General features: G+C 43.1%; 1 protein-coding gene across 2 annotated transcripts in view; it reads right to left on the minus strand.

Moving 5' to 3' along the window:
• TLK1 (tousled like kinase 1) overlaps positions 1–24,871 on the minus strand; it is a 207,942-nt gene that overhangs the window by 159,389 nt on the left and 23,682 nt on the right. The window contains exons 1-2 of one of the 2 annotated variants that reach the window (XM_075829438.1): positions 10,802–11,090; positions 6,523–6,604 (exon numbers count right to left, since the gene is read on the minus strand). The gene's annotated coding sequence lies outside the window, so the exon portion shown is untranslated. Of the gene's footprint in view, positions 1–6,522; positions 6,605–10,801; positions 11,091–24,871 lie in introns of those variants that run through there. The other variant, XM_075829437.1, reaches the window with a different exon arrangement.

A 24,871-nucleotide genomic window follows, 5' to 3' on the forward strand; every position in this document is an offset into this window, starting at 1 on the left:
CCCACAATGTGAACTGGTCTTCTATTACACGATAACTAAGGGACCTGAATGGAGTTGACCCCCTTCTGGATCCTGTAGAAAAGCATTTATACAGAGGAACGGATAGATCGCGACACCCTCTATACAGGTCCCGCATTTCTTAGCATGTTTAGGAGGAGACAGACCAAGACAACTATGACACCTCTGCATTGGGAATCCAAGTAAGATTTTGGGGAGTGGGAGGTCATCACTAATTTGACCAAAAATGTTTTTTTCACATGTTTATGTAGAAAATCATTCAAAGAAATTAAATGGTCTATATGATTCCTCTGCCATGGTACCTGCTATTTTGTATTTTGTCCTGTGTGATCTGAAGCTATAACCATGTTACAATAATCTGCAGTGACTGTTCTCTTTAGCAGCATTTTATCCCTATGTATCCTGGGGATGACTATTCATAGCTTCATGCAAAGTCATTGCAGAAATCATCAGATCAGAATGAAAAATATGTACTGCTGCTGCTGACAGTGATAAGGAATTCCAAAAATAGAAAGATGAAAGCAGCACCAATTATCTCTAATGTAGGTAACAATGAATAATGCATCAAACCGCCCCAATGGATTAGTCCGAGTCCACCAAGACATAGTTCAAGAAAACAAAAGATGGGGTCAGCATGTCAATATGTCATCCTTTATTGTAGATGCCCGATACAATACCGGCCGGTGACGTTTCAGCTTACAACAAAGGCTTTGCTATAAGCCGAAACGTTGCATGCTGGTATGGTATGGGGCACAAACAATAAGGGATGAAATAACTGGCGACAATCTGGCAACATCTTTTATTTTCTTGGATGGCACAGATGGCTTGAAATCCACAGCGAAATCTGCATGTGCTAGATCTTTGCATTGTAACGAGTAAAATATGCGGCAAATTTGGAACATTTCCACAGCGGAACAGAGCATGTTGCGGCTTTTAAGATCTGCAGTATGCTCTCAAATCCGCACAGGCTTTTCAAGCAAGAGCTTGAATCGGCAAACTCCATTCACATGCATTTCACAGTACTTTGAACCTGATTCATGTGAATTTGTGCTTAAACAAACAGAAGGACTTAAAGGGGTTTTCCCATCAGAGACATTTTTGACATATCCACAGGATATGTCATAAATGTCAGATAGATGCGGGTCCCACCTCTGGGAGCCGCACCTATCTCTAGAACGGGGTCCCCTAATCCCTTACTTGTCCGCTATCGCTGCATCCCGGCCACTTCCTGGTTATTTGGTCGGGAGTTACAAAAAAAAGCATATCTCGCTGAGCTACGCTGTTTCCATAAGTCCCATAGTAGTGAATGGCAGTTACGGAAGCAGAGTAGCATGCGAGATACGCTGTTTCCGTAACTACCGTTCAGTTCTATGGCACTTACGGAAACCGCGTAGCTCAGCGAGGTACGCTGTTTTCGTAACTCCCGACCATGTAACTTTTTTCATGGTTGGAATTCAGCCGCAACACAGCGGCAGAATAGAGTTATGGGGACCCCGTTCTAGAGATAGGTGAGGGTCCCAGAGGTGGGAACCGCATCTATCTGACATTTATGACATATCCTGTGGATATGTCATAAATGTCTCTCATGGGAAAACCCCTTTAAGGACAACCAGCAGAACTGTGAATTCAGCTCTGGACTATGATACAGAATGAAAGGCCTCATGTACACGACTATGTGAATTTCCGCCTACAATATGGTAGACAAAATTAGAGCTTATTTGACAGAACTCTAAAATTGCTGGGAATGTGTAATATTCAGTAACTGTGTGTGCTTGTTCACACATGTACAGTATATCCAGTAGGTGCAGTCTATGGATCTACTGTGTGAAGGAAGAGAAAACATCACTCTGTGTATATGATCACACTCATCCCGCTTGGATTCTGCCGGGTGCACAGTATATTTGTTTTCTCCTTAATGTTGTTTGCAGTGTTGCAGATCAGCGGCAGGACGCACCCTTTTAGTTTTTTACAATGAAGCCTCATAAAAGTATGGGAATGTTTTGTGACAAGATTAGGGAGGGCAGTTTCCTGCTGTACAAGTATTTTTAGCAAACCTGAAATCACAGTTTTACAAGTGAATATGTAGTAGGCCATGGCCATAAATCTGGAAATGATAATCACATAATTCTTACATTTATAGGAAGGGAAGAACAGTAATCCCATTTAATTATCCTTTTATTAACCTATATCAAAGATAAGATGCTTTTTAGTATTTCTTCTGTCCCTCTTTACAATTCCTAAGCCCGTATGTTTTTTTCCCATTTGATCAGACAAAATGTTAGTCAATCAGCAATTCCCTAATATTAGCTTATTAATAAGATGAATATATAAATGATATAATATATAGTAAGAAAAGGAGTTGTCTGCTTTAAGATAAACCCTCTTCATATGCTTTTATAGGCATGCTGGACTGATTAAGAACAGGTCCCTATCTTAGGCCTCCATCCATTACCCAAAGTTAAAAGGGTTATTCCCATCTAATAAAGTGATGGCATTATCACTAGGATATATCATCACTTCATGATGGGAGGGGGGATACGGCCTCTGCGACCCCCTCTAATCGCAAGAATGAAGGGTCCGAAGTGCTGATTTAGCAAAGCTTCCCCTTCTAAGTTCTCCTTACACAGATTTACCTTTCTTTGGATTTACAGCTAAAGATTTAGCTAAAGATTTATATAGTTGAATTCGACAACAAATCTGTGATTTGCTTGTTAAACAAGTAACCATTTAATTAAAAAAATGATGTGTAAATCATTAACTCTCGGTGATACCTACTACTTATTTTCTTCAGTGTTGGTGGCTTGGCTGCATCTTGGCTCATCTCCATTAGGGCGCGGCTGTGATCGGTGACAACAGCTTAGCTACAGTGCCTACAGGGAGTCTGAAGTACTCTGAGATCCACCTCCTTGACTAACACTGGCTCAGATATTTGCTCTAAAATTTCTTACTGAAGATCGTTTTTTTCGGGTTGGCTGCTGCAGATAAGCACAAGCCCACTACAAGCCCAAGAGAATGTCAGAGCAGAAAGAGCTAATAAACAGCAAGGACAGATCGATTATAAACTACAAGCAACTAAACCACCAGTAAGGGTCTGTTCACATAAGCGTCAAAAATACCAGAACTAGAATGGAAACCTGAGGGACACTTTTAGAAGTCAACAGGGTCTGTCAGGATTAGTTGAAAATCGGTTTGAAAATGGATCTGTCATACCTGTCATGGCTCTGTTATGAACAGAAGCCATGATGCTAATGTGAACAAAGCCTATGAAAAAGAAGATTACTATGTTAGGCTCTGTTCAAACCGTGTTAAAATTGTATGACCTGCATGCATCCCGGGAAAATGGGCGGATTGGAGTTCCGAGACCTACCTATTGATCTTTTTACACCTAACCATGACAAGGGGACATCCTCTAGGTCTAGAGGAATCAAGGTTTCAACATCACCATAGACGGGGATTCTTTACTGTAAGGGCTCGTCCACACATAACGGAATAGCTGCGTATTTTCCGTCCGGAATTGCTGGCGGAAAATACGCAGCAGAATACAGTAGCAGCAAAAGTGGTGAGATTTAACAAATCTCATCCACACGCTGCGTAAAATTTCCGACCAGAAATTCACCTGCGGTGCGTATTTTTCGTTACACAGCATGTATATTCCTGCTGTGGAAAGTGGACTGAACTACTGCGTTTTTCAGGAGATATCACCATCTCCCAGCATTGAGAAAAACGCAGCAAAATCCGCACCATTTTATACAGTAGAAAAAAATGGCCGAAATGGCGCGGTTTTACCGCAGCGGAATGTTTGCCGTTTTAACGGAAATGTTGCAGAAATTTTCTGCGCCAATTCTGTTACGCGTGTGGACAAGATTTAAGGCCTTATTCAGACGAACGTGGGGAAACTCAGACATTAAAAACTGCCATTTTTCACGCCCGCGGTACCCCCGTGCTGGTCCCGTTTTCACGGATCCCCATGGACTTGAGTCTATGGAGGGATCCATGAAAACTAAAGAAAATAGCACATGTTTTTTTTTTCAACGGACCCTTCACACAGTCCGTTAAAACAACGGCCGTGTGAACGGACCCATTGAAAGACATGCGTCCGTGAGAGGGACACATCTGCTTAATAGGGTTTTTTGTCTTCCTCTGAATCAACACAGTAGGATTATAAATTGGACTTGATGGACCTGTGGCGTTTTTTTCAACCTTATCAACATATAACTATGTAAATAGGTGTAGAGACTGAACGACTGGCAATTAAACACTCGCTGATTGTGCAAATAATCATTTATGCAGACATAAAAATAATCGTTGGTTAATCTGACATGTGGGATGCAATAATGAGTCATTTGATTGATAACTGACATGTGACTAGGGATGCACGATGCATCGAAACTTCGATACTGTTTCGATACCGTGAACCCAGAAACGGTTCAATACCGTTATTTCATGTATTTCGATACGAAGCTGTCCGGCCGCACAGCTAAGTATAGTAATACATGCATGTAGTTAGAGCGGGGCTGTGGCTGTGTAATACAGCCATTGTCCCGCTCCTAATTCCTAACAAGTGCGCACGTGGTCAGCATGATGTCTTGCGACCAGCGCTGCACTAATGAGCGGCGGCACGGAGGACAGAACATGGCGGGCGCACTGCAAAACACCCCCATGTTCTGTGTTCAGTGACCACAGCATTCAAGGGGTAAATGAGAAGGGGGGATGCCCTTTGGATCGTGTCACGGGGAATCCCTGTGAAGCGATCGAGGGACATACCATATATGGGCAGACAGCCCAGGGTCCATTGAAAGACCCCAGGGCTGTCTGACCATATTTCCTGTTGTTAGGGCATACTGACTTCTAACAACTGCCTGTGTACTATCAGTACACAGGCTAATGTACTGGCATATAGATATGTAAAAAAGAAAAGTAAAAATAAAATAGGAAATGTGAAAGTTAAAAACAACACATTTTTATAATAAACATAGTCTCAATACATAAAATATACACATATTCGGTATCGTCGCGACCGTAATAACACATTTATAGCGTCATTCATGTTTTCGCTGTTATAAAATAAAAAACTGCTTTCTTTCACTTATTAATGTGAGGCACGAGGTATTATGAATTTTGAACCTCCATGTTCCTCACATTAATAGTAATTAACCCCATCCTGTTCCTCACACACTAACCCTATGTTGTCCATTATGACTGAGGAACATGATGGGGTTAATTACTGTTAATATGAGGCACATGGAGGTTCAAAATTCATCACACCACGAGCCTCACATTTTTATTATTATTGTTGTTGGCAAAGTATCATTTTGGTATCGAGTATCGCAATACTACACGAAGTATCGGTATCGAAGTCCAAATTCTGGTATCGTGACAACCCTACATGTGACGTTGTTAAATAGACGACTAAAAGATACATTTTTAATCCCTTGGCCCCACAGCAATTTTTTGCTTTTTCACTTTTGTTTTTTCACACCCTGCATTCCAAGAGCCATAACTTTTCTATTTTTACATCAATGGAGTGGTTTGACGGTTTATTTTTTTGCAGGAGGAGTTGCAGTTTCTGTAGGAACTATTTAGAGTACCATATAAGGCACTGGGAAACTGAAAAAAAATTCTTGGTGGGTTGGAATTGGGAAAAAAAACTGTGATTCCTCCCTTTCTGTGGGTTTCATTTTTAAGCATTTCAATTTCAATTTCAGTTTTGAAAAACGGCCGCGTAAAAAAACGACCGCGAAAAAGAAGTGCATGTCACTTCTTGAGCCGTTTTTCATTGACTCTATAGAAAAACAGCTCCAAAAACGGCTGTAAAAAATGCAGCGAAAAAAAACGCCTGAAAATTAGGAGCTGTTTTCCCTTGAAAACAGCTCAGTATTTTGAGAAGTTTTTTAGTAAGCGAGTGCATATACCCTTGTGGTTCAGACTTTTACTGTTGCGGCTATACTAATTTTGTTTGTTTATTTTTTCCTTTTTACATTACTTTAGAGTAAAAATGGGAGTTTTAAAAAAAAAATAATATACATATATATGTTTTTTCTTTATACTGCTGAAAACTTTATTTTACGATCTTTAACATTTTTTATTAGTCCCTCTAGGGGATTTGAACTAGAGATCATCTGAGTGACCGCGGCATCTAAGTGGTGAAACAGCCGGGATCAGAGCTCTCTGTATTCATGGCCGTTAGAGCAGGGTGTCAACTGTAATACACAGGTGACATCAGAAGCGTATGCAGCCTGTGAGCCCGCTCCATACTTCAACTCCCGCATTAGGATGTACGGAGACGACTAGGTGCTTCAAGGAGTTAACGATTATTGAGACAATAATGTTGTGTGTAAATATTTATCTGGAATAGCTATTCGATCATTTACATTGAACGCATGGAAGGTCACTAATATGAATATCTACTCACGTAAAAGGACCTTAAGGGAGTAACCCGGAGAGCTACATTAAACAATGAAATGGTTTTACGAATTCTAAGGATATAAGAGATCTTGTACATACCTATTCATCCACTGAAAATCCACGAACCCTGTGTTCAATGTTCCTCACGGTAACACTGCCAAATACATGTCACGATGGTGATCTGAGAATGAGAAAAAAAAAGGGAAAAATGTTTCAATAATTTCAACTAAACGTATTTTACTGTTGGTGTAATGTGGACACTATAATTATTGTTATGACAGCTTAGTATTGATCCTATTGGATGCCTTTAACGCATTCCCACACCGCAACGTACATTAAAAGGGAATTGGTGGGTGATTCTTCCTGTACAGTTCCTTAAATGTACATTATGGGGATGGCACAGGCTCAGAAGCTGCCATGATAAACTGGTGTCAGCTGTAACATACAGCTAATACCCTGCTGCATCGGCCGGTATCGGAGCTAGCCTCTTAAAGGGCCAGCGTGCATGCATTTCAAAAGCTCTTAATTCAATCCATTTTGCTCCTGGACTATGTAGGGCACTTCCTCAGATCACCTGGTGCCTGAGCAGGTCTGTTCTGCAAAGGTTCCTGTTTGCATCCTGATAATAGTCCGCACCTCACTACCTGCTATCAGTTGTATCCAGCTATCCGCTACCAGCCTGCATCCAGCTATCCGCTACCTGCCTCTATCCAGCTATCCGCTGGCACCCAGTATCCAGCTATCCGCTGGCAGCCTGTATCCAGCTATCCGCTAGCAGCCTGTATCCAGCTATCCGCTAGCAGCCTGTATCCAGCTATCCGCTAGCAGCCTGTATCCAGCTATCCGCTAGCAGCCTGTATCCAGCTATCCGCTAGCAGCCTGTATCCAGCTATCCGCTAGCAGCCTGTATCCAGCTATCCGCTAGCAGCCTGTATCCAGCTATCCGCTAGCAGCCGGTATCCAGCTATCCGCTAGCAGCCGGTATCTAGCTATCTGCCAGCAGCCTGTATCCAGCTATCCGCTACCTGCCTGCATCCAGCTATCCGCTACCTGCCTGCATCCAGCTATCCGCTACCTGCCTGCATCCAGCTATCCGCTACCTGCCTGCATCCAGCTATCCGCTACCTGCCTGCATCCAACTATCCGCTACCTGCCTGCATCCAGATACTTGCTGCCAGCCTGCATCCAACTATCCGCTACCTGCCTGCATCCAGATACTTGCTGCCAGCCTGTATCCAGCTACCCACTGCCTGTCTGTATCAAGCTACCCGCTGCCAGTCTGCATCCTGCTACCAGTCCGTACCCTGCAACCCGCCATCAGTCTGCATCCCGCTGCCACTACTACCTGAGACGAGTCTAAGGCTTACTACCTGTTACGAACTGTAACTTCTGATCCACCCCCATCTGCCAAGGTACCATCTGCCGGTGCCCGTACCCTCAATATTCTACATCATTATATTCTGGTCCGCTGGGCCAGCTGCTTCTCACACCGGGATCACCTCAAGAGGTAGCAACCTGGTAGTCTCCTCTCCTAGGGGTTAAAGGGTGAAGATAATGCCCGTAGGGGTGGCCCTAAGTCAAACCGGATGAGTAGCACAGTGGTTTACAACCCACTGGTCCTAAGACACCACCTGCTGTAAGGAGGAGTCTGAATGGAGTAGAAGACGAGTATGCACCTGCCGCTCCATTCAATGTCTATGGTACTGACGGAAAGAGCACAGCGCTGTACTCGGCTGTTTCCATCATTACCATAGACTTAGAATTGAGCAGCAACGCGGATGCTGGACCGCCGCTACATTTAATGTCCCACTCACTGCAGGGAGTCCGGAACCCCGATTCTAGTGATTAGTGGGGATCACAGTTGTAGGGCCCACAGCAATCAGACAATTATCACCTATCCTGTGAATAGGTGATAATTGTTGATTCGTGCACAACCATTTAAGTATGAAAGCCTCAAAACTTGTTGGAACTGCTTGTTCTCCTTGTCCTCAACCTATCCCCCCTACTTGAGCTACCACTAAGCTTGCTCAAAACATACACAAAATGTAAGATTTATGACTTGAAAAAACCCAAGTACTGTTTCAATATCTATAACAGATATTGATGACCTAGCCTAAGGATACGCCATCAATATAAAAGTCCCAGAAAACCCTTTTAACGCCCCCTTCACATCACGTTCATTCACTAGGTGAATCGGGAAAAGCTCCAGGTGTACATGCTATATGTGTGGGCTCCATTAGCAAGACGGAGGCCAAAAGAGTGGCTGGTAAACGTCAGAATACCTTTATCTTGAAGTATGGAATAGAATAGTAGACTATGCTATACCGTTCAACGGAATCCCGTAAAAAATACCATACAGTATACGTTTTTGTTTTTATACATGGGAGCCTATGGGTGACATTTGCCACTCTATGATATACGTCAAAGGCATCTGTTTAATGTATTCGACATGGGCTTTTTAATTGTTTTTCATGATGTATCATGAAACGGAAACCGTTATAGTCTATGGTGTTGGCTGCCACCGCTAAGACATCTGTCGCAGCCTGTATTTAACGTATACATTGGGAGCTTCTTCCGGCGTATACTTCAAACATGGAACAATAAGCATGATGTGCGGGGACCTTACAATAAATTTTTTGAAACTGCTCTGGAAAAAATTAAAGCTGCACTGTGATTGGTTTCTGCATCGTCCAGCGTTGTACAAATGTGAATGAAATGTGGGATCCCAGACCTTCAAGAGCGAAGCTCATGGGATTATCAACTTTATGGTCTCTCTCCACCCACCCCAAGTTTAATTACTTTTGTATTGCCACGGATCTTTATTAGAAGGGGGGTTAGTCGCTCATGAAAAGGAAAAAAACAAAAAAAAAAGGCCATACTTACAAATGGACACAGACAGGTCAGAAACGCTGATGGAGGAGTGAACAGGTGCATTAAATAATAATGGCCACTCCCACTAGTTTTGAGGGGAGTGGCGTGTAGTGCATGTGATGTGTAGTAAAAAATAATAAATGAATAGTGTATGTGCAAGTGATAATAATGTAAGTGAAATATAGGGGGCAGTAATGAGTAAAGTGCCTAAACTAAAAATAAATGAATAATGGGGTGCAAGTGTGTGAAACATGGAGGGATAGTGTGTAAGTCATGAGGCGCAGCATGTACATAGCCAGGAGAAAGCCTTGATAATACATAGAGCGGGCTACCCTCTCACTCTCCTCCATCAGCGTTTCTGACCTGTCTGTGTCCATTTGTAAGTATGGCCTTTTTTCAGTGTTTTTCACATCAGCGTCGGACTTCCGTTCATGGGTTCCGTTAGACCTTTCTGTCGGAGGAGCCGATGAACAGAAAGCCAAACGAAATCACAGCTTCCGTTTGCATTACCATTGATTTCAATTTTAATGCTTCCGTTGCAATTGGCTTCCGATTGTTTCCATTCCGTAAGCTTTTCTTTCGCGAAAACAATAGCATAGTCGACTACGCTATTGTTTCCGCAAAAAAAAGGAAACCTTACACATCAGAAACAAACGGAAACCAATGGTAATGCAAAGGCTGACACTTATGTGAACAGACCCTAAGGTATGTTCAGACGTTGCAGATTTTTGTTGGATTCTGAATTTACTGTACACTAGCAAGTGCCTTAGAGAGGAAAAGGGATCTTTTTTTTTAAAAAAACAACAAAACATTTAATTGCGGTTCGCAGCAAAAAAATAAATTTTCAACACGACAGGTCAACTTAACCTTGATTGATAGTGGCTGATATGCTGTCGCGTTGCAACCAAAGTCAGAACAGCATGCAGCTTTAACACGAGTTGGTGCGGCTTTGAAATTTCTCCGCCAGACCAGTTAACCGTCATGCCGGCGCAGTTTTCAGCTTGGCTGCACATGGGCCACTACGTGTAAATGCTCAAAACGATCAACAATAAACAAGTACAATAATTTCCATTATGTAAACATCCAATCAAATCACTTTTAGCAATTTTTCACATTTAAAAAAAAAATTGTGATGCGCAAATGCAGTTTTATTGATTAGAGGGATCCGAGTACAGGAACTCCCATCTATTCATAAGACACAGGCGCTGCGGCCCCTTTGGATTTCTCACTATGGACCCCAGATCAATGGTGGCCCCAGCAGTTGGCACCCCACAATCAGTTAAGGCAATATGTTAGAAAGTGGACTTTTATTACGAATACATTTCAGAACCAGACAAGTCCTTTATTACTAATAAAAAGTTTTCCCTGCGCATAAAGGGCCAGTATAACTGAGGGGTACCAGAGGTGATGGGTCAGTCATTATGGTGACAATATGACAATGGATTATCGGTGAAGTTCCTGAGCTGTCAGGCTCCTGTCCTCCTCCCACAGCCGCCCCACTACTCACATGTATAAAGCAGCACAGCGCAGTCCTCCCGTGAGTGCCGTGCTGGCCCCGCCCCTCCGACTCCCGCTCACTCCCCGGCACTAGATGACCTGCACGCTGCTCCGGTCGCCGCGTCGGCTTCGAGGACCCGTTGCAGCAGTCGGTGAATAATGGCTGACAGCTCGGGGAGGTGCGGGAGACTCAGTGCCGATCAGTCCCGGACATTTGGAAGCTATTCCAGGCTCCCCAGCTCTTCTGCGCTTTGCTCTGGGAGGACCTGACTCCCCGGTCATGTGACCTTGTGTCTGACGGCAGGAAGGAGAGCTGCACACTGGCTGCAGTGATTTCTATTATCATTCCAGCAGCCGGGGACGCTCTGTACAGGTGTCTGCAGGGGCTGCTCCAGTCAGTGGAGTGGGGGTGCTGCAGTCCGACCTGCACGCTGCATGCGTGCTTTTTTGTGTGACTAGGACTATACAGAGACTTTGACCACAGTCCATAGAGTCACGTTAGGGGAGATTTATCAAAACTAGTGCAAAAGTGGAGCCGTTGTCCATAGAAATCAATCAGATTCCTGCACTCAATATTCCGATGTTCTATGTGAAAGCAAAGCAGCAACTTAATTGTTTTACTTTTTCCTTGCACTACGTTCGCTATATCTCTGTGCGATATACGTGCGGCTGCGGCGCAGTTTTTATTTTTCTACACAACATTGTCTTGTAATTTTAAGTTCCACGACGCTCCTTTCACTCATGTAGCCTAATATGAAAGGTAGATGTGGGTGACGTACATATGGACCGGTTGTCTGGGAAAAAATATTAAAAGGAACCTGTCGCATGTCATTATGCAGCTGGCGTTTATCGTTCTGAAAATACCCAGGTCAATGCCGTCCGATGTGGAGTTCCATAGTAAAATAAATTATAAACCACTGAGATGAGTCCGGGAGAAGAGTCCAGCGGCATCAGGCGCGTTCGCATTGCGGAGATGAAGCCAAGGACGGTACACCTCGCTACACTGCTCATGCGTCTGACGCCGCTGGCCTCATCTGGTAATATTTTTTTACTAGGTAATGCCGAAATGGCCGGCTTTGACCTGGTCGTGTTTGGATTGCTAAACTCCAGCTGCATAACCAGGGGCGTAGCTAAAGGCTCATGGGCCCTGGTGCAAAAATTCAGCTTGGGGGGCTCCCCTACCCCTCCCCAACACCACCAGACCCCTGCACACGCCTATATGCCCAGCTGCCTTGCCTGACAGACCCCATGAATGCCCACACAGTATAATGCTCCCCATAGCTGCTCCCACAGTATAATCCCCCCCCATAGATGCCCCCACAGTGTAATGCCCCTATAGCTGCCCCCACAGTGTAATGCCCCTATAGCTGCCCCCACAGTGTAATGCCCCTATAGCTGCCCCCACAGTGTAATGCCCCTATAGCTGCCCCCACAGTATATTGCTACCCATAGCTGCCACATACAGTATAATGCCCCATAGCTGCTCCATAAGGTACAATGCCCCATACAGTATAATGCCCCCATTAGCTGTCCCATACTGTATAATGTCCCCCATACAGTATAATGCCCCCCTTAGCTGTCCCATACTGTATAATGTCCCCCATACAGTATAATGCCCCCTCAGCAGCTACCATATGAGCCCCCCTCCCATTCGCCCCCATATGAATGTACCTAATATAAAAATAATAACATAATTACTTACCTATCCCCGTTCCCACGATGGGTGGAGAATCCTTCTCCCCAGACTGTGCCTTGAGTGACTCAGTGCAGACAGGCAAGATGACATCACTCGCGGCCCAGTGAATTGCGTCTTGCGGATGCAGATTCAGTTGGAAGCTGGACCAACATAGCCATTGCTGTGTGGCAACGGGGGCCCTGCAGTTGCGACCCTTATAGCTACGCCATTGCATAAGGATATGCTGGTATTTCAATGGCTCCAAACCTAGTGACAGGTTCCCTATAATGACCTATTGAAAAGTATGTACAGTATGTCAGTATGTGTTATATCAAGTCCAGAGTCAACGCAGCCATTTACCAGGAATGAAGTATTGTCAAGAGGAAGATGAGACACCAGATCCAACAATGCAGACGAGCTGAAGGCCACTATCAAAGCAACCTGGGCTTCCATAACACCTCAGCAGTGCCACAGGCTGATCGCCTCCATGCCACGCCGGATTGATGCAGTAATTCATGCAAAAGGAGCCCCGACCAAGTATTGAGGGCAGATATTGTACATACTTTTCATTAGGCCAGCATTTCGGTTTTAATTTTTTTTTAAATTGGGCTTATGTAACATTGAAATTTTCTGAGAGACTAAATTTTGGGTTATCATTAACTGTTACCATTATCAACATTAACCCCATCCCTCTTTCTGACAGAGCCTCATTTTTCAAATTTGACATGTTTCACTTTATGTGGTAATAATTTCGGAATGCTTCTACCTATCCTAGCGATTCTGAGATTGTTTTCTCGTGACACATTGGACTTTATGTAACTGTTAAAATTTGCTCGTTACATTTAGTATTTAATTGTCAAAAACACAAATGTAGTGAAAAATTGCAAAAATTTTCATTTTTCTAAATTTAAATGCAGGAGAGTAGTAAACAAGCCGAGTCAAACCAGGAGTGTACGAGGTACCAAACGCAGAGCAGGAGAGTAGTCAGTAAGCCAGGGTCAATATGAAGCAGGGTCAAATAGTTCAGAAGTTGCAGCAGGGCCGGGAAACCAAACGAGAAGAATCACAAGAAAGGCAGGTATAAATAGACAGAGGGCGGGAGCTAGCTCCGTCTGGCCAGGCTGTGATAGGCTCTCCCACTCCTAAGCCTGCCATCCTGAGTGGTGGAAGATGGAGTCAGTCTCACAGACATAGAAGCAGGTGCAGACTGATTACCTATGGGCGTTGACACAGAAGCTGTGCCTGGCAGATCCTTTACAGAATGTATTTTTTTTTCTGTCGCCAAGTTGTGAGAACCATAACTCTTAAATTTTTTCGTTGACGGAGCTGTATGAGGGCTTGTTTTTCGCGAGACGATCTATAGTTTGTATGGGCAAAGGGACCAAAAAACAGAAATTCTGGCATTCTTTTTTTACGGGTTTTTTTTTACGCCGTTCACCACGTGGATTTTTATAGCTTAGGCCGTTACGGTCGCGGCGATAGCAAATATGTATGGTTTATTTTATTTTTTTCAATAATAAAGTACTTGATAAGTGGAAAAGGGCGATTGTGTTGTATTTTATTACTTGAAACTTTTATGTTTTATACAACTTTTTTTTTTTTTTTTTTTTTTCCACACTTTTCTTTAGTCCCACTAGGGGACTTGAAGGTCCAACTGTCAGATTTTATTTCTAATACATTGCACTACCTATGTAGTGCAACGTATTAGATCTATCAGTCATTCAATGACCGCAAATAGATTAGACTTCGCCTCCGGGTGGGGCCTAATCTGCTTCCGTAATGGCAGAGCAGGAGGCCATTGTTAGGTGTCCTGTTGCCATAGTAGCAGCCCTGATTGCATGGCAGGACTGCCGGATCTGCCGACAACCACAAAGATGCAGCTATCGCTCTCGATCGCTGCATCAAAGGGGTTAATGGCAGGGATCGAGGCTAGCTCTGGTTCCTGCCATTACAGGTCGATGTCAGCTGTAACATACAGCTGACATCCACCGCTGATGACGCCGGCTCAGCTCCTGAGCCGGCGCCATCTTGCCGACGGCTACAAAAGCCTTTTAGGCCCCGCCTCAGGGCGGGGGGCTGGAAGTTTTCCATGCTAGGTAGACCGGGAGCCCACTATTAGGCCTCCAGTTTGCCAGTGCAGCCACCGACACCCCGGTGATTTAATTGCTGGGGTGTCGATGAGCTACAAACACCTTAAATGCAGCGATCACTTTTGACCGCTGCGTTTAAGGGGTTAATGGCGTGGGATCGAAGCTAACTTAGGTCCCCGCCATTATAGCAGGGTGTCAGCTGTAAGAAATGCCATCCATTTGTCGTAAGTATACAACATTTTGCGGGAAGCACTGGCTTTCCATGACATATACTTACGATAAATGTCGGGAAGGGGTTAAAAGAAAAAATGCTGGAAATAGATAACTCTGTGTGTAATGAATATATATAATATGAGTTTCGCTTTTTGAATTGAATTACTGACATTAACTTTTTGATATTCTAATTCATTGAGAAGGACCTGTATGTATGTACAATAGTGTGTGTGTGTGTGTGTATGTATATAATATTATATATATGTATATATATATATATATATATATATAAAATAAAAGTTCTGTTTTCAACAAAAGAAGCAAAATTACATTTCCCATTTTTAGACCGTTTGTTTCTAACAATTTTTATTTTATTTAGTTAACAAATAAAATTACTTATTTCAAGCATTATTTGTCCTGAAAAAACATGGTAAAAATAGTTGAGATATGCAAAGCCGTGAAAATTTTTTATTTCCGTGGAAAATTCGGCCTGAGCATTGAGGCATCAATGACCCTTGGTCCTAAAAGGGTTAAATGTATCCCATATTAGTCTATCAGTGACCGATACCTCTGTTAGGCATCCGTCACATCCTACATTCAACGTATCCGTGGGAGCTTTTCCCGTCCTATAAACTAAATCTTTGCAAAGAAAGGTGATGTGGACATGGCCTAAGCAATATGTAACTATCATGAGGTAAACTTCAAGAGTCACAATGGGCCTTTAGGACACTAGACTGACCACCTCATCTGCAGACCGTGCTATCCTGGGACAATTCAGCATCTGTTTTACTTCTCACACTGCACAAGGCTCTTTCTATTTGCAGAAGGAAAAGAAAGTGTATTTCTGTTACACTAAACAGGTGTTGACATAACCCTTGTCTCCATCTCAAATATCCCTCCAGATACAATTCCCTTGGCTAAGAACCATAATTCAAGGCGTCTTAGAGCATTCCCTGAGATCCTCACTGTAAGATAAAGCCACAATTATTAACACTTGTTTTCTTAAACATAAACCTTCCAGAATCACTGAACTGTATGAACATTTTTGCAGAGAGATTTTTGGATCTTTCTGTACCAAATCTGGCCAAACTTTCACTGTCTTTTTATAGCTACAAGATAACCTTTTTATTGCCACTGCTTCCTCATACAGCACTATTACCAGTGAAACAAATGTAGCAACATAAATATCAATAAATAATAAAGAAATATCATTGAGGGTCTCTAACCACTTCATCGGATCTTCTTTATATTGAGCGGTGTTAGCAGCATGTGACTTATTTTGCTGGAATACAGCGCCCCAGAGCTTAACCCAAATGTCCTCTATATGATTAATTTTCCTCTGTAGTAAGCATTTCACCTGAAAATTCTCCGACAGAAGAAGCAGATTCACCATCGCAGAGAAATACGTTTTCTGCCTATAAACAATAAACAGTTCAATACTTGAGTCTTATTGCAATTTGATCTATGAGTTTAATCTTTCTTTTTTTTGTTCTTTTGCTACAGGAAAGAAGTTAAGATGACAAGCAGCAGCCATTGCTAGAGATTTACTTACCATGTTATAAGGGGTATTTTTTTTTTTTTGGCTTAATGTCAGACTCATGAATTGTTAACCCATAACCCACTGGAGTACTATGTAGCTGACTTTGTTGCAGGCCTTCTGATACTTTACTGGCCAATTCTACAATATCTATCCCAATATTATCAGGCTTTGTCGTATACACATCAAGTAGAGCTGCAGTGTATATAGGTATAAATCTTTGGCTTAAGAGCCTTTTAATCGGCCGGTGCAGCAAGTGCCGATCAATGAGACATCGTTGATCGGCGCTTATTTCCTGTCACACGGAGCTATGGATGGGGACGAGCGGTCGTTACTCCAATCGCTCGTCCCCATACATTATTATCATGTCGGCAGCTAGTCTCCGTTTACTCAGGGAGATGTGCTGCCGACAACGAAAATATTTTACTTTTTTAAAATTGTACGACCGGCAGATGATCGAGCGTTTGCTCATTCATCTGCTAATCGCTGCCCTGTTTACACAGGACTGCTATCGGCAACGAGCGTTCTATGAACGCTCGTCTGCCCGATAATCACCCACTGTAAAACCCCCTTTATTGATTTTTATAATAACGATGTCTATTGTCTGTGTATATATTGGATGTATAATGTGCCTACTCTTCATGACATCGCTTTGCTACATTACTATAAAGTAAGATAAAAGAAGATACACTACTGTGCAAAAGTTTTAGTCAGTTGTGGAAAAATTCTGCAAAGTAAGAATGCTTTAAACAATAGAAGTGTTAATTGTTTTTTTTTATCAATTAACAAAATGCAAAAGTGAATAAACAGAAGAAAAATCAAATCAATATTTGGTGTAACCACCCTTTGCCTTCAAAAAAGAATAAATTCGTTTTTGAAGGAATTTGGCAGCGAGGTTGTTGCAAACGTCTTGGGGAACTAACCACAGATCTTCTGTGGATGTGGGCTTCCTAAAATCCTTCTGTTTCTTCATGTAATCCCAGACAGACTCGATGTTGTTGAGATCAGGGCTCTGTGGGGGCCATATCATCACTTCCAGGCCTCCTTATTCTTCTTTATGCTGAAGATAGTTAATGACTGGCTGTATGTTTGGGGTCGTTGTCCTGCTGCAGAATAAATTTGGCGCCAATCAGACGCCTTCCTGATGGTATTGCATAATGGATAGGTATCTGACTGTATTTCTCAGCATTGAGGACACTATTAATCCTGACCAAACTCCCAACTCCATTTGCTGAAATGCAACCTCAAATTTGAAAAGAACCTCCAATATGCTTCACTGTTGCCTGCAGACACTCATTATTGTACCACTCCCCAGCCCTTTAGCGAACAAACTACCTTCTGTTACAGCAAAATATTTCAAATTGTGACTCGTTAGTCCAGAGCACCTGCTGCCATTTTTCTCTACCTATGTTTTCGTGCATAGTTAAGTTGCTTGGCCTTGTTTCCACGTCCAAGGTATGACTTTTTGGCCGCAAGTCTTCCATAAAGAACCAGACTTCTCAGAATAGCAGATGGGTGTATCAGGGTCCCACTGGTTTCTGTCCGTTCTGACCTGATGGCACTGCTGGACAACTACTGATTTCGAGGGGAAGTAAGCATTATGTGTCTTTGATCTGTTGTCCATTTCTTTGGCCGACCACTGCGTCTTCAGTCCTAAACATCAGTGTTTTTGTGCTTTTCCAAAAGAGCTTGAACAGCACATCTTGAAACCCCAGTCTGCTTTGAAATCTTTGCCTGGGAGAGAATTTGCTGATGCAGTACAACTACCTTGTGTCTTGTTGCTGTGCTCAGTCTTGCCATGGTGTACCTGTGATATGAAACAGTCTTCCACAACCTCACATTTGTAGCAGAGTTTGACTGTTCCATACCCAGTTTTAAGCCTCCCATACAGCTGTCTCTGTACAGTTAATGACTGTTTCAACCTACTTATGAAAATGATGATCATTATCACCTGTTTGGTATAATTGTTTAATCCTACATCTGACTATAATCCTACAAAATCCATGACTCTGGGCAAGTGTACCTAGAATAATTGATGCTGTTTTGAAGGCAAAGCGTGGTCACACTAAATATTGATTTGATTTAGATTTCTCTCCTGTTCATTCACTTTGCATAGTGATGAAAAAAAAAACAACTATTAACACTTCTATTTAAAGCATTCTTAATTTGCAGCATATTTCCACAATTGCCTAAAACTTTTGGACAGTACTGTATGCCTTGCTTTATTGGAAGATCCATGTTTGTTTTTCTCATCAAAAGAAAATGTATTGTATTTTATTATTACAGCATCATTTTAGGTCCTGGGGATTGGGGCTTTTTTCGCAATACATTAAAGGCTCTTTTACAGTAGCAAATGATCGGGCAAACAGTCATTCCTGATTATTGTCCTGTGTAAACAGTGCAGCGATCAGCAAGCAAACGCTTATTTATCGGCTGATCAGGTCTTTTATTCGGCCTGGAAAATGGTCGCTTATCGGCAGCACATCTCCTCGTGTAAACTGGATGTGCTGCTGCTAAGATTCAAAATGTATGCGGATGAACGATCGTAATAAAGATCATTCATCTCAATACATTCCGTTCATTGCTTAGATTAAATGGAGTAAATGAGCGCCAATCGACATGCTGTAGCCCTTGTATACCGGCCATAACTTGTCTGGGTAAGAGCACTTTAGGCCTCCTTCGGTGGCATTCTTGTGGTGTTTTGTACAAGTGTTTTTAAGTTCTTTAAAGAAGCCTATGGAAGAAAACAAACAAAGCCCATACTCTAGAGTAGGGGTCAGCAAGCTGTGGCACTAGTGCCACACCCGGCACATGGAGCATGGTTTGCTGGCACACTTTCTCCCGGCGTCCAGCGCCATTGTGTGCTTGGCAGCACTGAACACAGGGAGAGAGAACAGAGTTTCATTATGCGCTTGGCGGCGCTGATCACCAGGAGAGAGCAGCTGCAGCAACTGCTCTCTCTCTGCTGGTGTTCAGTGTCGCCAAGCGCATAGTGAAGGGTCTGCTCTTCTGGTGATCAGCGCCGCAAGCACAGAGATCAGTAACCGCTCTGTAAAATATTTTTATTAACAAAAGCTGGCATCTCTCACATGTGCACCATCCCAGCTGGTGTTTAGTAGCCCCATATGCAACACCGATGGATCATCTTGCAAAGAGAGTCAGGGACACGGGTTACACCTAAATGTAAGTTTAATTAACTGATTGATTTTTGTGCCACATATTTGGTAACCGTTTGTCATATATGTCTTAGGCTTCGTTCACATCTGCGCCAGTGTCCCGTTCCGTCAGAGCTTTCCTTCATAACGGGACCCTGACTGACACAAACGGAATCCATAGGTTTCCGTTTCCATCACCATTGATTTCAATGGTGACGGATCCGGTGCCAATGGTTTCTGTTTGTCTCCGTTGTGCAAGGGTTCCGTCGTTTTGACGGAATCAATAGTGTAGTCGACTACGATATTGATTCCGTCAAAACGACGGAACCCTTTGCACAACGGAGACAAACGGAATGGATTCCGTTTGTGTCAGTCAGGGTCCCGTTCCGTCGTAACGGAACCCTGGCGAATATGTGAATGAAGCCTTATATGTTCGCAAGGCACTTCATACAACCATGCAAAAAAAGGCTTCTACCCCTGCCCTAGGGTATGCTGCATCGTGATAAAAACGGCACAAACCAAAATGTTTTGTATGCAGACAATATCATATTTCACTATAGATTTGTAACTTCTGACTACACTATTTTAGCCCCCCAAAAAATTGCAAAATAAAAAAAGCCATATTACGGTAGGGGTTCTCTAGGCATGCATAAATAAAGCTAGACCAGCCACACTTTCTAAAAAAAATATGATTAGAGTGTGCAGTTACCTCTTCAGAACTTATTAAAAACAGCTTGCAACCCTTTATAAAAGGGTCAAATTTCCATGATTTATGCTACATTTAATCAACCCCCTAAAGACACGAATCTTGCACAAATGAGAATCTGACCTAAAAATCAACTGTATGCTGGTACGATTGTTGTTAAAAGATCAGGCCTAGTTCACACAGAGTTATTTTTTTTAACTTGCTAGCGTTGTTTCAGACCTTTTTGCAGCGTTTTTTGATTGCAGTTTTATTAAGCTGTTGAAAAGTCCAAAAACTGATAAATTTTTTTCTACCTCATTGATTTCAATGGAAGGTCAGAGACAGAAACGCTTGAAGAGCATGCCGCTTTTTTTTTTTTTCTTCAAACAGCTAAAAGCCGCCTGGGAAAAAATACGCCTTTGCCTCCCATTGAAATCAATGAGAGCGATTTGGGACGTTTTTTTGGCACTGATTTTGATGCGGAAAAAATAATTTGTGAACTGACCCCATGACAAGCTTTTTATGTTCGATTTCCATCACTCCAGCAATATTTAATTTAGGTAATCCCACTTTGCCACTAAAAAAATCAAGTTCACAAGCTTTTTCAATATGGCTACATGTATTCACATAGGTTCCCAATGGAAAACCTCTATTCTTTTTTTTTTTTTTCTCAGAAGTTATAATAGAATCTCGAATATGATGTTATATGAAAAAATTCATTCTGTTACGACTGATACCATGTTAGTATTTTGAACCATCTGGAAACCTTGGGTTGAATACGTACATCTACCAGGGCTCCGACAAGCTGTACTTACAACTTGATCTGTACAACAAACCCTCTATACATTCTATGTACCTCAACCTAACAAGTGGATATACTAGAATTCCAAAACTACAAGTATATGATGACCCTGTTCACCCACCCTACTCCATTTCGGTTTGTTTGTGAACTGTTCCCCTTTTCTGTGATTTATAAAGCTAACCCTCAATTTGGGATATGCTTCCGTGGTCCGAAAACGATAAGATATTTTTAATCAAGATTATTTACCAGGTTGCTGTATTTTTTTTATTTTAGATGCATTGGAACAATGACTATGTGTACGTGTGTTTCTATTCATATAGAATTATAAATTAGTTGTGAAGGTGTACATACATTTAAGGGGGGATTCACACGAGCGTGTATTCGGTCCGTGCGGGCCGCGTGGTTTTCACGCGGCACGCATGGACCAATACAAGTCTATGGGGCAGTACAGACAGTCCGTGCTTTTTGCGCAGCGTTTGTCTGCTGCGCAAAAAGCGCGACAGGTTCAATAACTCTGCGTATTTCGCGCATCACGCACCCATTGAAGTCAATGGGTGCGTGAAAATCACGCGCACCACACGGAAGCACTTCCGTGGGACGAGCGTGATTCGCGCAACAGCAGTGAAAAGGATGAATGAAAACCGAAAAGCACCACGTGCTTTTCTGTTTCCGAACATCCAAACGGAGTGTCTTTGCGATGAGCGAAGCCGGACAAGCGTACCGAACTTCACCGGGTTCGGCCAAACTCGTTTTGGCCGATCCCGGCAAAAAAATTATCGGTACGCGACGTCAGGAGATAGTCACTGTCCATGGTGCTGAAAGAGTTAAACTGTTTCAGCACCATGGACAGTGACTTGCGATCCCAAAATACATTAACCTGTAAAAAAAAACGAAGTTCTAACTTACCGATTACTCCTGTCTCCTTCTTGCAGTCCGACCTCCCGGGATGACACTTCAGTTCAAGTGACAGCTCCAGCCAATCACAGGCCAAGCACAGGCTGCAGCGGTCACTTGGACTGCTGCGTCATCCAGGGAGGTGGGGCCCGATGTCAAGAGAGGCGCGTCACCAAGGACGCGTCACCAAGGACGCGTCACCAAGGCAACGGCCGGGAAGTTCTCGGTAAGTAGGAACTTTATCTTTTTTTTTTACAGGTTTTTCGCTGTTGTGTTCGGCATTCACTGTCGAGGGTGCTGAAAGATTTAGCTCTTTCAGCACCTTGGACAGTGACGGGCGTTGACAAGCCTCATCTCTATGATGCCGGCTGCGCGAAAATCACGCAGCCGCGCATCAGACACGCATGACACACGCAGCTGTCAAATGGTTTTTGCGCTCGCAAAACGCTGCGTTGTTTGCGCGCGCAAAAACGCAACGTTCATGTGAATCTCCCCTAAAAGTGGTGTCTTTATGCCTACCCAAATGCAACACCCTGCTGCCACTCTGATGTCCTCCTGACTCGCTTCACACACTGATGCCTCTGTAAATACTACATTTAATATGGTCAGCGCTTACTAAGAAGAAGACCCTGTTAACAAAATAACCATATTGGACAAATTTTAAAAGAAGAATAGTAACCAACCGCTCTAGTCATCAACATCAATAAATGTTCATAAGGGTAATGTCGTGCACTACAAAAAAACACCGTAAACTGACACCAAAACATGTCCCCAACAGTATCATGTGCATGTATCCGTGCTTAAGGCCTTATTCACATGGCCGTGTTTGGTCTGTGATTTACGGACCATATGTTAGCCGCGTTTCCCGGACCAAACACCGTTCAGGGAGTCGGGCTCCTAGCACCATAGTTATGTATGACACTGGGTGTCCCTGCCTCCCTGCGAGGATACTGTCCCTTACTGAAAACATGAACACGGCAATGTGGAAAAGACCTTAAACTATAGGCTTTCCCCAGGGGCTACACACTCAGTACTCATGCTGTGCATAAATGTAGAGCACAGTTATTTATTATAGTCTTTACGGGATTATTTAATTTATTTGAGTAGACGATACTTTGCTTAGAAACACTGTTTTAAAACATACCTAACACATTCCATAAATACCAAGCAACTGCTCCCCACAACCCCTTTTATATATGTTATGTACCTTGCCCTTACGCCGTGTATTTTTTAGAACCGTGCAGTCCACATTCAGACAAAGAAGTAATTGAGGTTTTTTCAGTTATTTTTAGTTCTATAACCTATCATCGTGATTGTCAGTATTTTGTCAGTCTATTTTTACTTGTATACAGCATACATGTTGCCACTTGTCTCTTTACACTTTATGTGCCTGCGCCAAAGGAATGCTCGATATGTCTAATGATATTACCCACATGAATCGCTTATAAAATGTGATATGCAGTGAGCCAGCTGAACACTAAGGGCTCATTCACACGAGCGTGTTTCTCGTCCTTGTGCTGTGCATTGAAACAACGCACAGCACACGGACCCATTGAATGGGGCTATTCACTCATGCGTGAGTTTTCACGCAGCGAGTGTCCGTTGTGTGAAACTCAATGTATGTCCTATATTGGTGCGTCTTTGCTCACCTAGTCGCCCGTTGAAGTCAATGGGTGCGTGAAAACAACTATCAGGTCAATGGGTGCGTGAAAAACACATGCCACACGCAAAGCACACTGATGCAAAAACACAACGCGCACGGAAAGATTTACGTACATTTTTTACAAGCGTAAATCGGTCACGCTCGTGTGAATGTAACCTTACTAGAGAATAGTTCACATCTCATTCACTCAACGTAGTTGTCACGGCGCGGGGTGTGGACCCACTGCGCCGTACAGTGTAGCGGGATAGCAGCTGGCCAAACAGGTACAATGCAATGTCTATAGTATAGAAAGGGTACCGGAGGCAATGTAGATAGTAGCGGTGGATTCAGGCTAAGATGAGGCTCTGACAGCGGACAGACACCGGGCGGGGTGCGACACAATAGATGCAGCGGAAGACACAAGACGACTCCAACTCTTGACGGCACAGAGGCACGGTAGCATGGGATACAGGGTACGGGCAGCAGGAACGGGTAACACTGGGAACTGGAAAACACTAGGAGACCATTTGCAATGACAAACTTTAGGTAACACAACAATGCTCAGGCAATGATCAAGAGAGCCCTTTTTATAGTCCAGCAGCATTCTGGGTGAATTGCAGATATTCTGCAACTGTACGCGCACTGAGACAGTGTCCAAACCAGGAAGTGAGTGCCGGCATCTCTCAGGAGGGATATGCCACCGAGAACTCACTCGTCCATGGCCGCAGCCATCAGAGGGTAAGTCAGGACGACGGTCCGCAGCCATAGACTTTACAGTAGTGTTACATGCTTCCCAGCTGCAATAACTCATCAGAACCAGCCACTGTGGATCGAGCATATAAAAATCCATAACTGCACAGCAGTTTTAAAACAAAGATGGTAGCTGCCAAGACTTTTATGAAAGTTACATGCCCCCTAGTGGCCACAATTATAAACCAAAATGTATTTTTAAGAAACATGGCTTGGTAACGCCTTTAACCCCATTGTACGATGCTGATCGTTGCAGTTTTAGCTTCTCTAACCTACGGCAATCAGCTGTTATTGCTGTGGGAAACCACATCTAGACGCTCATTGGTAAAATGTAGCCCAGCCATTCAAATGAATGGCTGACCATGTAATGCATGGACGGGCAGGGGTTCATTAGAGCGGCTCTCCGTTTATGCTCATAGAGGGTGTCCTAAGTGACCTAGTAGAGCAAAGGGGCAGGGGTTGTCTCAATGAGACAACCCGTTTAAGCCTATTTGCCTCATCGACTCATAGCTAAGGTGTTTTTTTTCTCATGTATATTGATGTGTGAAGTCTTGTTTTGTGGTACATATAACGTAGCGTTTAATATATAATGCATTTTTTTTTGTACATTCTTTCTTTGGTTTTTCAAACAAGGAAC

The sequence above is a fragment of the Rhinoderma darwinii genome, chromosome 6 (assembly GCF_050947455.1).
Source record: "Rhinoderma darwinii isolate aRhiDar2 chromosome 6, aRhiDar2.hap1, whole genome shotgun sequence".
Taxonomy (NCBI): Eukaryota; Metazoa; Chordata; class Amphibia; order Anura; family Rhinodermatidae; genus Rhinoderma; species Rhinoderma darwinii.